The sequence below is a fragment of the Drosophila montana genome, unplaced genomic scaffold, assembly GCF_035044405.1.
Source record: "Drosophila montana isolate Dmon_TW-CO22-7 unplaced genomic scaffold, ASM3504440v1 contig_1624_1, whole genome shotgun sequence".
Classification (NCBI taxonomy): Eukaryota; Metazoa; Arthropoda; class Insecta; order Diptera; family Drosophilidae; genus Drosophila; species Drosophila montana.
Window position 1 is genome coordinate 2,944,273 of NW_026996559.1, and position 13,689 is coordinate 2,957,961.

Consider the following 13,689-nt stretch of genomic DNA (forward strand, 5'->3'; position numbering starts at 1 on the left):
ATTGTATATATTACGTTCATAGTTTGACTAGCGGATATTGCCCGGCTTTGTCTGGACTAAGTTATTGATTAAGTTTCAGATATCACTTATGCACTCCATGGAAATTTTAATATAACCTATTCCCCCTTAAGCTCCAACTTTCACCCAGCGGAGTGAATTTTCCGCAATCGGTGATTTGAATTTCAAAAATTTTCATCGTTTTCACGATGTCTCGACCATACTAGGCACTTACGACTTCAAACATCCTCCTTACACAAGATATGATTACATCTTATCTACATCGAACAATTATATCAATTGGCTCTATTGAATGAATCGGCTGAATAATGAGTATTGAACATTTTCTGTGTTTTCAGATATCTTGACCGAACTTAGCAATTACGAGCTTCACCCTTCTCGCACATCTGCAAAATCTTATCAAATCGGACTACTATATTATATAGTTCCTATATAGACAGTTGGTCAATAGTGAGTGATATGTACTATATATAAATATACATTTTTTATATATTTTACATATAATTATTCTTCATTCAGTAATCTTAGTCTCAACGCATAACAAAAATACAACTATATATATATATATATATATATATATAACGGTATGCATTCAATTGAAAATTTGTTTGATACCCGAAAATAAATCGATTGCGCGATACCTCAGAGAAATTGTTGAACCGCTTTAGTAAATATTTTGATTTTAGCTTCAATTCAATTCTCATTGCAATGCTCATGTCAGTTCTGCACTCCGCCCACCGTCCCGGCCCCCAGCAGCTGCCCTCGGCCCCCAGTCGCAACTTAAAAATGTCTCGTATGTCGCGGTTTTTGTGGCGCCCTTGAGACAGACGACGACGCCGACGTATGCAACGAGGCGTGACAGTGGCAAGCAGTCGGCTGAGAGGGCGGGCAGGGCAAAATGTAAAAACAAAAAGGGATAAAGGAACATAAAAAGCATTAGGAAAAGGATCCAGATACACATAAATGTGTACATAAATGAAGGCAAATGCAAATTGAATTCAACAGCGAATCAATTGAGAGTGAGAGCTAAGTGATTGGCCCACTGTGCGTATGAGTAATAAATTGAAAATCATAAAACAAATCAATGATAATTATAAACAAAATGCATACCGAGCATTGCAATGTGCCATAAATTATACAAAATTGAAAATGCCTCAAGTATTATATTTACAAATGAATTGCTTCCCAACAAGCCCAACTCAATTGCCAGTGCATAGTATTACCATACAATATACTCTCAGCCCGGAATCGTGTTTTCACACACAAATGCGACGAGAGTTCTAATAGAATTGTTATACAATTCAAACACATACACTCGCACACACACAATTTGAGGGCCTCTCGGCCGAGAGGCCTTTTAATGGAGCGAAAAATACGAATGTAAATTAAATTGTTTTGAAATTTAAAATGAAATATGTACATATTTGTCGTTGATTTCTGAATTAAAATCAAAACATTTTGAGATTATGCCCGCGACTATTGATAACCTTTCACTGCCAAAGCTATGGGGTCAAGTCGAAGAGAACGTTCTATATAAATGAGTACATGAGTACACAAGTGAGTATAGTAAACGAGCTCATACATATGTACTTCCCCATATATATATATATATACATATATATATATATATACATGTATGTGTCTACGTGTGCGCCTGTTGATGAGGTTAACCAATCTACACGTAATCCAATTTGCTTTTATCGCCAGCTTTGTCATCATTTTACGCCACAGAATATTGCAAAGAGGGGACTTTGAGGTTTCGAGGGCCAAAGGATTGTTTTTGATTATTTAATTTGCCAGACTTTTTCTTTGATTTAGTTATTCGGCTTAGCTGCAAATTTACTTGGACAGCTGTCCGGGGGCTAAAAGCCAAATAGACCTCAAGATTTTCCTTTACTTCTGCACTCAACACAGTGTCTCTCTCTCTCTCTCTCGCTCTCACTCTCTTTAGCTCGCTCTCTCTCTCTCTCTCTCTCTCTCTCTCTCTCTCTCTCTCTCTCTGTCTCTGTCTTTGTGTATGCTTATGATTTAGCTCTGCCGCAGTTTGGGAACCTTGAAAATATTGCAGCGCATTGTTTGCCGCCAGTCTTTTTTCGTTTTTTTCATACTCTTCCAGAGGGTAGTCAAATTTTGTCACAAAATACGTAACGCACAGTAAGACGCCATAAGGTATATATATTTTCGGTCAACCTGTCATTGAGTTTTGCAGTCAGATTACAAGACTATATAGTTTATAGAAGTATCTATCGAATATAAAGTTTGTCGTTCTAATTACGTCGGGGTCATAGAGTATGTAATGCTCGGCCTGCCAAATATAGCTATTGCTAAATGTTTTTTTTTTGTATTTTTTGTTGCACAAACCGCAACGCAAATGCGCCACAGAGGCGTCCGGCTGAAGATGTGGAGCATTTGCTATTCCCTAGGCAGAAGGGCGTATTACTCTACGCAGAGCTCAACTTGAATGCCTAAAAAACTCAGAGAATAAATTCATTCTCAGCTCAAAAACAATACTTTAAAATAAGATTATTCATATGGTAAACCATTCTACAATTGTAATGTTTGTTATTTAATTAAATCAAACATAATGTTTGTTCGTTCATGCTACATTTTCTAGTACAAGACTAAAGTAAAAACCCGTAAATAATTTGGACACTATTTATCATTAAATAAAGGATATTTTCAATGCTAAAACATTTGTTAGCTACAATTTGTAGGGTATTCGGCTAGTCGAGCTGGGCTAGGTGCAAGCTGTGCGCCTTAGCTGCTGGACAACAAACGTGCAACATGGCCTGGAAACATTTGTCCTGCGTCCTTGCGCTTCCTTTCGCCTCCCTTTTGTCTGGGTGCATTTGGCTTGACAGTCGCAGTCGCAGTCGCAGTTACCAAAAGTTCGCTTTGTACCTTTGTTTTTGTTGCGCTCTGCTGATTTCTATCTGTATCTCAGTAGCCAACCCCCTCTTCTGTCACTCACTCGCTCAGCCTTGGTCCGTGCCTTGGGAGCACTTTGAGGCATTTTTCTAGACTGACAGTATTAAAATACGGCGTGGCGAAATCCCATCGAGCCACTTGGGCGCCACTCGAGTGGTCGAATGGATGTCTGGAGGCGTTGCTGGGGCCACAATAAATTATCGGCCACAATTATCTTGTTGCGCATAACTTTCAATCGGAGTTAATTGTTTGAGTCACAAACTTTCGCATAGTTTCTTTGTTTTGTGGCGCCTCCACTAAACAGTTAACAGCCCGCCCCCCCATTGAAAACCCATAAACGAAATCAACTTTTACCCAAGCAACTTGCAAATTATTTTCGTGCCCCCCTCCCTGCCCACACCCCCTCCAACCACATCTCACCATGGACGTAAAGTGGGCGTGTTCTGTAAGCCAACGACGATTCGCCAATCTGGCAAACTACTCATGGCACTTAATGGCATATAAATTAGTTCCATATGGTAAAGAGGTCTGGGTTAGTTTCAGATGGATTATTGATCGCTTGACTTCAACCAGGGGAAGTACATATGCTGGAAACCAGTTAATTACCACGCGAGATGCTCTGTTTCCATGTATGTCTATCTTCATATCATATTCCGAATAACCAAGTCGAGTTTATTGATTAAAAAAAAACCTACGTTTAAATTTTATTTTTTTTTAATACTAATGTTTGGTTTAAGCTGTTATATATATAAGTTAAGTTTAAGGTTTTGAAATCTGAATTAAATATCTTATATCTATATCGTACGCAGAACAAGTTTTTCATTTTTGATAAATCCTGTCATAACCAAAATAATGATAAATAGTATTGCTATTTAGACATGGTTTTTTAAGCATAACTGGAAAATTAAGGAGCTAGATGCACCGATCTTCAAGTGTCAGCTTTCGTATAGTATATGCAGATGACGAGTATTCCACTCTATGGATACTAAATATTTTATTCCATTCCTCTTAAAATTGGAAACAAAACTCATTTTAACGGCTAGAGCTTTTGGTATATGCACACTTTTTAATGACATATTAAAGCCCTACAAATTTGATAAGAATCCGACTTTAAACACCGAACTTAAGAAAGAATATATTTTTCATAAATATATAGGAGGTGTCAAAGGGAAGAAGAATCACATGCGCTACATAAACTGCGCAGCTTGCGGTATGAGCGCGTGCTCGTGTGTATATTTGTATATAATATGTCTAGCTATCTATATAAAAAAGCTAGAATATTTGTAACGTCAGCTTGGCGCGGGGCTTAGACGACCTGCTAATCAGGCACTCTCGACTAGAGCACTTTACTTGATTATTGTACTAGAAGTAAAGGATTAAGTTACAAACTATCAACTAAACGCATTTGATAAACAGCACTGATATCTTTGACCTTCGGCTCAAACCTAGATGCCCGATAGAAATAAGATTTTGTTGCAGTTGTCTGTTGTCTAATGTTGTCAAAGTCCTAATCTAAGTATAAGACCCATTCAATTGTACCCATACAGCCGTAAATTACCATTTTCCGGCTGGGGAATACATTTTTCTAAAGTCTGTGAATTCTCAAGAGTCAGCTTCCTGTTACGGCCCGGGCTGTGCGTAGTCAGTTAGAGAAAACAATTATATACATATATATAGAGAGATAGGTAGGCTCAGTAAAAACTATTGTGCGCTACATTATCTCATTATAAAAATGTATAACATTTTTATTTCCATTTGCAGCATAAAGAAACATAAAATAAATAAATAATATTGAATTTTTTATATTGTTTAAGCTTAAGATAGACCTTATTATCACCATTTTAGTGTTAAGCATGACAACAAAGTTATGGAGCTCAGAAATTAGCACTAAACTCGAGACACGATCTATGTATTTTTTTGTCCAAGGCTGCAAACCGATTTAAGCTGAACCAGTTCAGATTCAGACTTGTTTACCAACAAAAACCTAGCTGGGTCAAATACTAAGCCAAAGCTCATTTTTTAAAAGCACAAATTTTTTAAATATTTGGTAGCTGCCAATATTGGGCAGCAATTAAATTAAGCGAAAGTTTAAAATTCTTTAAACTGCAATTTTGATCCCAAAATACATATCTTCTGCCTCAAGGGAGTATTAATAACAAATTTCTTAACATGTTTTACTTCCTTATGTTTTCTTAACTGAATAAGTATATTGAACTGTTTTATACAAATCTGGCTTCGAACCGGAAATTATTTGTTCTAACCGTGAACTGAACCAGCCCAATTTTGTTTTTTTTTTGGGTTTACAGCCTGTTTTTGTCTGCTGATCAGAATATTTTTTAAGAAGACCTCACATTTGCTGTTGGCTGGTATTACCCTCTCTTTCCCGGTAAAAGTATTTTGTTTCAAATTTTAGTCACCTATTTCCCATTTCCCGTGTTGAAACCCACGTCTCAAGTCATATTTTACATAGAAATGACATGAAAATAAGTTAGAATCCCATCGACTCAGGACCGAAAGTTAGAAACAACGTTTTCCGCCGAATTTCTACAGTTGCGGATTTAATTTCCAAAATCGCTGAGACACATAATTATTAAGTTCTAATGTAGGGTATTAGATATTTTAAATATTTAAATATTTTAAAATATCTTTGATCCACATCCTCTCCTCCTGGGTGGATTTTCGAAATGTGTGAAACTCCCCTCAAATGAATTTTCTTAAAGATCCGTGGAAATTAGTTCGAGTCCGAAATCTTTGAACCCGTTTTTCCACAAAGAAGAAGTTTGGGCTGTGCGTCAATCACCAGTCAGTTAATCAGAGAAGCGTCTTTCTGACTATTACATACATTTGCACAAAAATAGTATACCCGCTTTTACCTATTTGAAGTGGGCATAAGAAAAAGATGATTCCCATGTCAAATTTTGAAATAAAAAAAAATGACAAACGGCATTGAAATATGAAATACTACCGAGAGAATTGTCAAAAAGAGCGAAAATAATGTTGTGTAAGCGTGTGTGTGTGTGTGTGCTTATATATATATATATATGTGTGTATGTGTGTGTGTGTGAGTCAAGTAGCCGAACAACAGATGTGTGACGAATTTGTAAAGCTAGAAGAAATGTGAAACAATGAACTGTCAAGAGCCCAACTAGCAAAGAAACATAGCTAGAAATGTTGCTATCTCTTGATTACCTATTAGGGAGTACATTATTCATAACGGCACTTACTGAACCACCCGTTTAGCCGAAAGAACAAGTGAACCCCAAGTGTCCATAAATATGAACCACAACAATGTGAACTTTAACTACGAATGCAAAACAAAAGTTGTTAAGCCAATATGTTCTGCATGTAACGGCAATAGTCTGTCGAAAATGAGTATGGGGAGTACGGTAGACTATAATATAATAATGCGAATAATGCCACCATGGTATAGCTAAATAGTTGGTAAAGTAATACACACTGACCTGACCTACTCTCCGGTTGCAAGCAAAACAGCACGGTCGCGACGTTGTGGTACGGGATCGGGAACAGCGGCGCACAGCGGTGGCGGTTAAAAAATATATAATAAAATGGAAAACAAAAAAAAAATTGGTAGTGGTAAAAACAACAACAGCAACAACAAATTTTGTTATAGATATACAACTATGTATGTAAGTGCAATATGTTTGTAGAGTATGCTAGGAGTAAGTATGTCTATTGAGGCAAAGTCGACCGCACGGCGCGCACTTTTTGAAGTCTGGGTTGGGTCCTGCTGTGAATAGGAACTGGAACTGGAACCGGCCGGAACTGGTAGCCGCTGGCTGAGAAGCGGTGCGGCGGTGCGGCGGTGAAGCGGATGGGGCGGTTGGGGGAAAGGCTCACGCGATGAAGACAGCTCCTAGGCTGACGGACTGTTGCGTGTTTTGGAGCCAACAATTTTGATGTGATTGTTGTTAATACTGTTGTTGTTGTTATTGTTGTTGCTGTTATTGCTTGTATATGTTTTCTATTGTATTATATTATATGTGACTTGACAAAGCACAGACACTTAGATAACAGCTTCAGCTTACTGATATTGTTGTTGTTGTTGTTTATTATTGTTACTTAATGTTTATAGTTCGTCGAACTAGACGCTTCTCCACTTGAGGCGTAAGACAATGCATTATTAACTATAGCGTGTTACTCAAATTACCGTTCGAGAGCGAAGTGAGACAACCGCAATAAACGGTTTATTACTGCCTGATCCCAACTCAACGAGAGAGCAAGAGAGAGCGCTCCAAGCTTGACTTGGCTGAGCTTCGAACAACGCAATTTACAAGCAGCCCAGTGGGAAACGAAATCAGTTGAAGCGCATCGCAGAGAGCTGCACTCGAATTTTCGAATTCGAAAATCAAATATTTAATTTGCAGCATTAAATAGTTGACAAGAACATTTAACTGTCAGCAAACTTGATTTTAGTATGCGTCTGTTAATTAATGTGCGCCCCACATGCGTTCACACATGCATATTCAACACCTCTCGAACTGAGTAGCAAGCTGATATTTGAGAAAACATTCAACTTTTCTTTTTAATTCTGATCGAAACAATGATCTCAGAAGGTTATCATGCGACGATTCACAACAAATTGTTTGCAATACATATTATACTTGACGCAAATTACGAGAGTTCGGGCACAAAACTTTTGCATGCGTCAGCAAAGTTCGCAGTTGTTTCTAAATTACAACTATTTGTCAATTATTCGTTTGTTTTTGAGCTTTTTGTTATTGCAGCTTGAAATCAGTCAATGAAATCAGCTTAACAGCAAAACTGCAATTAATAAATTGCTAATTAGGCGGTTGTCAAAAAAATATAAAAAAAAAAACCCCCAAAGAACACGATATCATTATTATTATCAATGCCGATCGGATGCCGCTCGTGTCTCTCGCGTCACCGTCCTTGTCTCACACACGCTCAAGTTCAAAGTCAAATCAAATGGGAAAATTTACTAGATAGAAATATGTAAATAAATTTTATATTCCCGCGAAACAACAACAACAACAACAATAACAATGTATATTTTTGTATTTTAATTTTTTTTTTTCTATTTATATTCGGAAATGTTGTTGGCACTTTAGATGGAAGATGATTATTAACACACAATTAAAAAAAAATGTTGTGAAAAAAAAATGCACAAAAAACTTCATTAAACAAAAAATCTTGCCGACAATCGCGAAAAAATTCGTACTTTCTTTATTTAGTGTCTGTTTATTATTGTTTTTTTTTTTTTTGTTTTATTTTCTATTATTTTGTTTTTAAAGCTGCTTTAGAAATCACCGCAGTTTGCAACGTACGTCAAAATATGCGCCAAATATACGAGAGACAAAAACGAACGTAAATTCCGCTAGACACCTGACACTTTCGATGCTTCGCTTCGCACTGAGGCGCCAGGCAGAGCCACTGACTGCCAGCGGCCCCAAAAACCGGTCGCCATCGTCTTCGTCGCTAGTTTTGCTCGTGTGCGCCTGGTCGTGCTTCGTGCGCTAGTCGTGCGCTGGAAACACGAATGCCGCATTGACAGCCTGCCCCAACAATCTTCCTCCTCCCTCATCCGCTCCACCAATCTCTTGCTCTCCTTCTTGCTCTCTAACGTGCTCTGTCGCTCGGTGACGTTTTCAATGCCAAGCAAGCAGCTGTTCAGTGTTTGTTTGATTGTTTTTTTTTTGTTTTTGCAGCAGCAGCAGCAACAGCAGGCGCAGCAACTAACGGTCTTGCACCTGAAGCGCTGCCCTACAGTTGGACTTTCAGCACTTTCAATGTACTTTAAATTAAATCAAATATTTGAGACCCGTTTTGTACTTGTCATAGTTTTACTGGCTTATCTGTTCGCTAAAGATGCACAGTAATTATAAGATAAGCTCTTTCTCTCCATACATACATAAACCTATACACACTCGAGCATATGCTATTCTATATACATATGTATGTACATATATATATATGCATATACATATGTATAGCGCCGTACGAAAAACCCGGACAACCACTTTTGCTCAGTCTAAGACGGAGAATGATCGATATATTATATTATAAAAGGGTTTACTTTCAGGCTATATACGTAAAGACATTCGATACAATTTAGTGTACCCAACTGTAAATTAAATTAAACGGACAGAATTTATTCCTTTGATCTTAAAATAATAAATATGTATACGTTTCAATTAAGAGAAAAATCAGTGAGAAGGAAAACCTACATTCTTAAGCGTGTCAAGGATCGGTTCAAGGCCTTTTAAGGAAATTCAAAAATAGTTTCTGCATGCAGATGTAATCAAAAATATAATTTTGAATAGCATTCAAATAATTTAACATAATAAATCCTCTCCGGATTTTTTGTCCGCTACTGTACATATATCCCATTAATATAACCAAATGCGTAGTGCGCTGATATGATTAGAAAAACAAGCACAGAAGCTGGATTAAGATGGGAAAATATAATCGTATTTTAATATACATATGTATGAATACCTCTTTCTATTATATTATATTCATGACACTTGCTGATTTCCTGTTTCATGTGTACATGCCTATGTTTGTAAATAGCTATATAATTTGAAAAAATCGTCTGATTATAGTATTTACTACTCTTAGAAATTCTTAAAATATACATATACATTTTCTGAACAATTACAAGCCTTTCACCAAAACTAATATAGCCGTTGTCATGTGCATCACCTACACATAACCGGTTCGGCGCGCTTCATTCAAGCAATCCCAATGAAGTGAACCTCCCGCTGCACCTCTTGAATAACCGAGTGGTACCGTGTTCTGCATACTCATACGGACGTAGGACTCGCATGTGGCTTTGCTCAGTTTGGTTAAGTGTTGGTGAATCAATCGACCATTTCATTTTACGCTTTTTATTATTTATTTTAAAAATGGGTCCATTTCTTATTCTGTCAAATACTTAACTAAAATAAAAAAAAATTTGAAAAACAGACATATTTGCCTGCCCTGCCTGCTATACCCTTATTTACTGCCCATTTAGACTCTTATATTAAAAAGAAGGAAAATGTAATGTCAAGAGCAACTAAGATGAAGCGACAAAATGTAAACAAAAACCCTTAATCCATTCAAAAATATTTGTGGGAGTATTCCAGTCGGATACAGCGCCTATCGCGAAAAATCAGGATAGGCTGAATGTTACGTATTTAATTAATAAAAAATATTTTTATGAAAATGCATGACAAAGTTTTATTAGATTTTGCTCACGCAGTGAAATAAATAAAGAGCTCAAGAGATAGTTTCTAGTTGGATTAAAAATATAAGAGAAGTTATAAAGACCGTGAAGCTAAGACAACACCCATGCTTATCAATGGTTAGTTAACATTGCTGGATTTATAGGTAAAAGTCCAATGGCAAGCGAATATGAGAATCCTAGCTTAAGCTCAAGATCGAAGCTCAATTTTGTATCAAAAAGAAATCCGAAATATACCAGAATATGACAAGATTGAAATTATAAAGATACCATAATGAAACTGTGCAAGAAACTCTCAATCAAAATGCTTGATCAGCATAAAATCCATGTCAAATCATCCATGTCTGTCGGTCTGTCTGTATAAACAGATATCAGATCTCAGAGACTATACGAGTTTTGGTCTGATATATATTAAAAAATTATTCCAGCTCTCCCATTTCTTTAACATTTTTTTATATATTATAGTATATTATATTTTTTTAAATATATTTTTTATTAATATACATATTTTAGATCCAGAATGGAATTGCTTGTAATCTGTATATAATATACGAGAACCTAAATCCCAAGTTTGCTATGTCTAGCAATTAAAATTTTTCAATTTTAATGAAAATCCGGATCTCGAATTTGATATTTGTCTAAACTATGGAAATGGGGAGAGATATCGCGTTCATGGCCTGACCCACTTAGCTTCTCATCCTTATCAATAATGAATATGGTAGACACATTTGCTGTACACCAGTTCTTTTCCATCTTCATTGGGTGAAGATTATAGAAGAAATTCTGTTCACCCAACTACAAAGCTTATTCTTGTTAAGTCTAAATATAAGCTCTCATTCCGTATTTCTGTCACTCTCTCTCTCTCTCTCTCTCTATCTCTCTCTCTTTCATTCTTTTTCTCTCTTTCTCTCTCTCTCTTTCTCTCTGTCGCTCTGTCTTTCTCCTTCGCTCTTCAAGTTACTCCGTGTTCATTCCAAAGCTTTTGCCAACACCACAATTTTCAAGTTCAACATGTGCAACACATTTAATTTTAATCATACACTCATGGGCATTGTTTTGCTTGTCATTTTTTTATTTTTTGTTGCGATTAAATTTTATACGCGGCCTTTATTATACCCTGCAAACACAAGTCTGGTTGAGAGGCTGGATGTGCGAATGTATACTATATAACATATATAGCTGTATGATCTGATTGAACTTACAGACAGAAAGACATACACGAGTGAATGTTACTAATATTCAAGTTATTTACATATGCATATATTTAAGATTGTTTGTCATGACTGATTGATTGACTGACTGACTGACTGACTGACTGACTGACTGACTGACTGACTGACTGACTGCCCGGCTGATGGTCTGAACGACTGGTCGATTGACTGACTGAACTAACTGATTCATTGCCTAACTGACTGCCCGACTGATTAACTAAATTACTGAGTGACCATCAGCTCGACTGACTGATAGAATGATCGACTGATTGATTGATTGCCTGATTGCTTTACTGAGTGAATAGCTGGCTGACTGACTGAATGCCACTCTGACGGGTTGACGAATGCATGGCCTGACTGCTTTATAGACTGACTAGCGGGTATAACCCGGCCTTGCCCGTGGCACGTATGTTATAAAATCAATGTTCTCAAAAAAATTTGAAATGATTTTGAAACTGATCGGACGGTAAACAAATAACTTTCATACAAACGTTTTCCGCAAATTTACCACTGTTGCGAGTCGAATTTCCCAAATCGCTGAAAGACGCATTCATTACATTCTTATGTAGAGCTTTGAAAATAGGTTTGAAGCAAATCGGACACAATTTAAAACTTCGCACAACAAATCTTTGAGTCGCATTCCACCCGAAAAAGTTTGAATTCTGCGAAAAGTGTGAAACACGTATCAAATGATTTTTCTTATAGATCTCTGGAAATGAATTTGCGCGCGAAACGTCACCCACCAAATCTTTTACCTCCATTTCCACCAAGGAGGAATGGATTTTCCTAAAAGTGTGAAACACCCCTTAAATGAATTTGAACAAAGATCTTTGAAAATAAGTTTGAGGCCGATCCGATGGTAAGCAAAAAAGTTACATACAAACGTTTTTCGCGATTTTGCCACACTTGCGGGTGGAATTTCCCGAAACCCCATCTTAACGTGCACCTACATCACATAAGGTAGCTACAGTGAAAATTTCAGCTTCCTAGCTCTTACGGTTTGGGCTGTACGTTGATCACCAATCAGTCAGTCAGTCAGTCAGGACAAACAGTTTTATATATAGAGATTGGTGATTAAAGTATAGCCCAAACGAAGTTGAATCTTCCACTACAGGTATGTGATGTAATTTATGCACATTTAATTTTCGCACACAGGTGTGTCTGGTTGTAGGGAAACGGTTAAAGATCTTAGCAAAAATAAATTTGAGACGTGTTTCAAAACCCCTTAAATCGACTCAAGGGGGAACTCAATGGAATTACTTTAAATGAATTTAGATCAAGATCTATGCATTTATTCATTGAAATTGTTTTCCGAAAATCGACTTCAAGCTCAGTTTTTGTTAACTACATTTTAAAATACTGAATACGTGTTTCGTCGACTTTGGAACGTTCGAAAAAGGGAAGGAAATCTTTGCATTCCACCCGATTAACTTCACACTTTTCTCAGGTGAAAAGGTGATGTCTTAAATGTGAAGAACTAGTTTGTCTTAGTCAAATACGAAATAATTCCTAATATGTCTAGTTGGTAACTGGCTAGTCGACTACATTTTCTGTTTGTTTCTGTCAATGCTGTGTACAATAGGCATATGTTTTCATGCTTTTTATGCGACTTTTTCTTTGCCTATAATTCTATTATATGTATTTGTGCATACATCAAGAGATAACTGTCGCAGTAATGTAATGTAGTCTATTTGCGACAAATATGTATGCGCACACCCAAAATACTCGGACATTGTATGGCATACAATGGGAAAAATTGTTCGCATATTCATGACCGAATTACCCACATTCAGAGCCACACACACACAGACACTCACACATATATACACACACACAGAGAGAGAGAGACAGAGGGACACGCTTCAGTCACCATTTGTGGACAGCAGAACAAACAAAACCATTGAAGGCACGCAAATCTCAGCAATGACCAAAATATTTGCCAAAGTTCGTGGAGCGCACACAACAAGAAAAAAGAGAACAGAGAAAGCAAGAAGAAGAAAAATAGAGAGCGAGAGAGAGAGAGAGAGAGAGAGAGAGAGAGAGTGAGAGAGTCTTTTTGTGTAAAAGTTAAAGCCGAGAAATCAAAGTGGCCTGAATATATCAGCTAGCCCTGCGGTCATGCAATCTGACAGATCGGCATAAAGTAGAGACGTGGGTGCACTAGAGGTCTCTCCTCTCTCGTATTAACGTCAACCTTATCCGCTCCGTTCATGACAAAAACCACCAAAGACAGCCACCGCCTGACGCCCACTGTCCCCTTCCCCCCTTCCCCATCGCATAACCAAATCACCCAATTGTAGGCTACTCACATGGCGCTTGAATCAT

General features: G+C 37.2%; 1 protein-coding gene across 1 annotated transcript in view; it reads right to left on the reverse strand.

Annotated features, from left to right (window-relative positions):
- Mnr (Membrane-bound Notch regulator) overlaps positions 1–8,339 on the reverse strand; it is a 105,369-nt gene extending 97,030 nt beyond the window's left edge. The window contains exon 1 of the mRNA XM_064699999.1: positions 8,251–8,339. The gene's annotated coding sequence lies outside the window, so the exon portion shown is untranslated. The remainder of the gene's footprint in view (positions 1–8,250) is intronic.
- Positions 8,340–13,689: the final 5,350 nt, after the last annotated feature.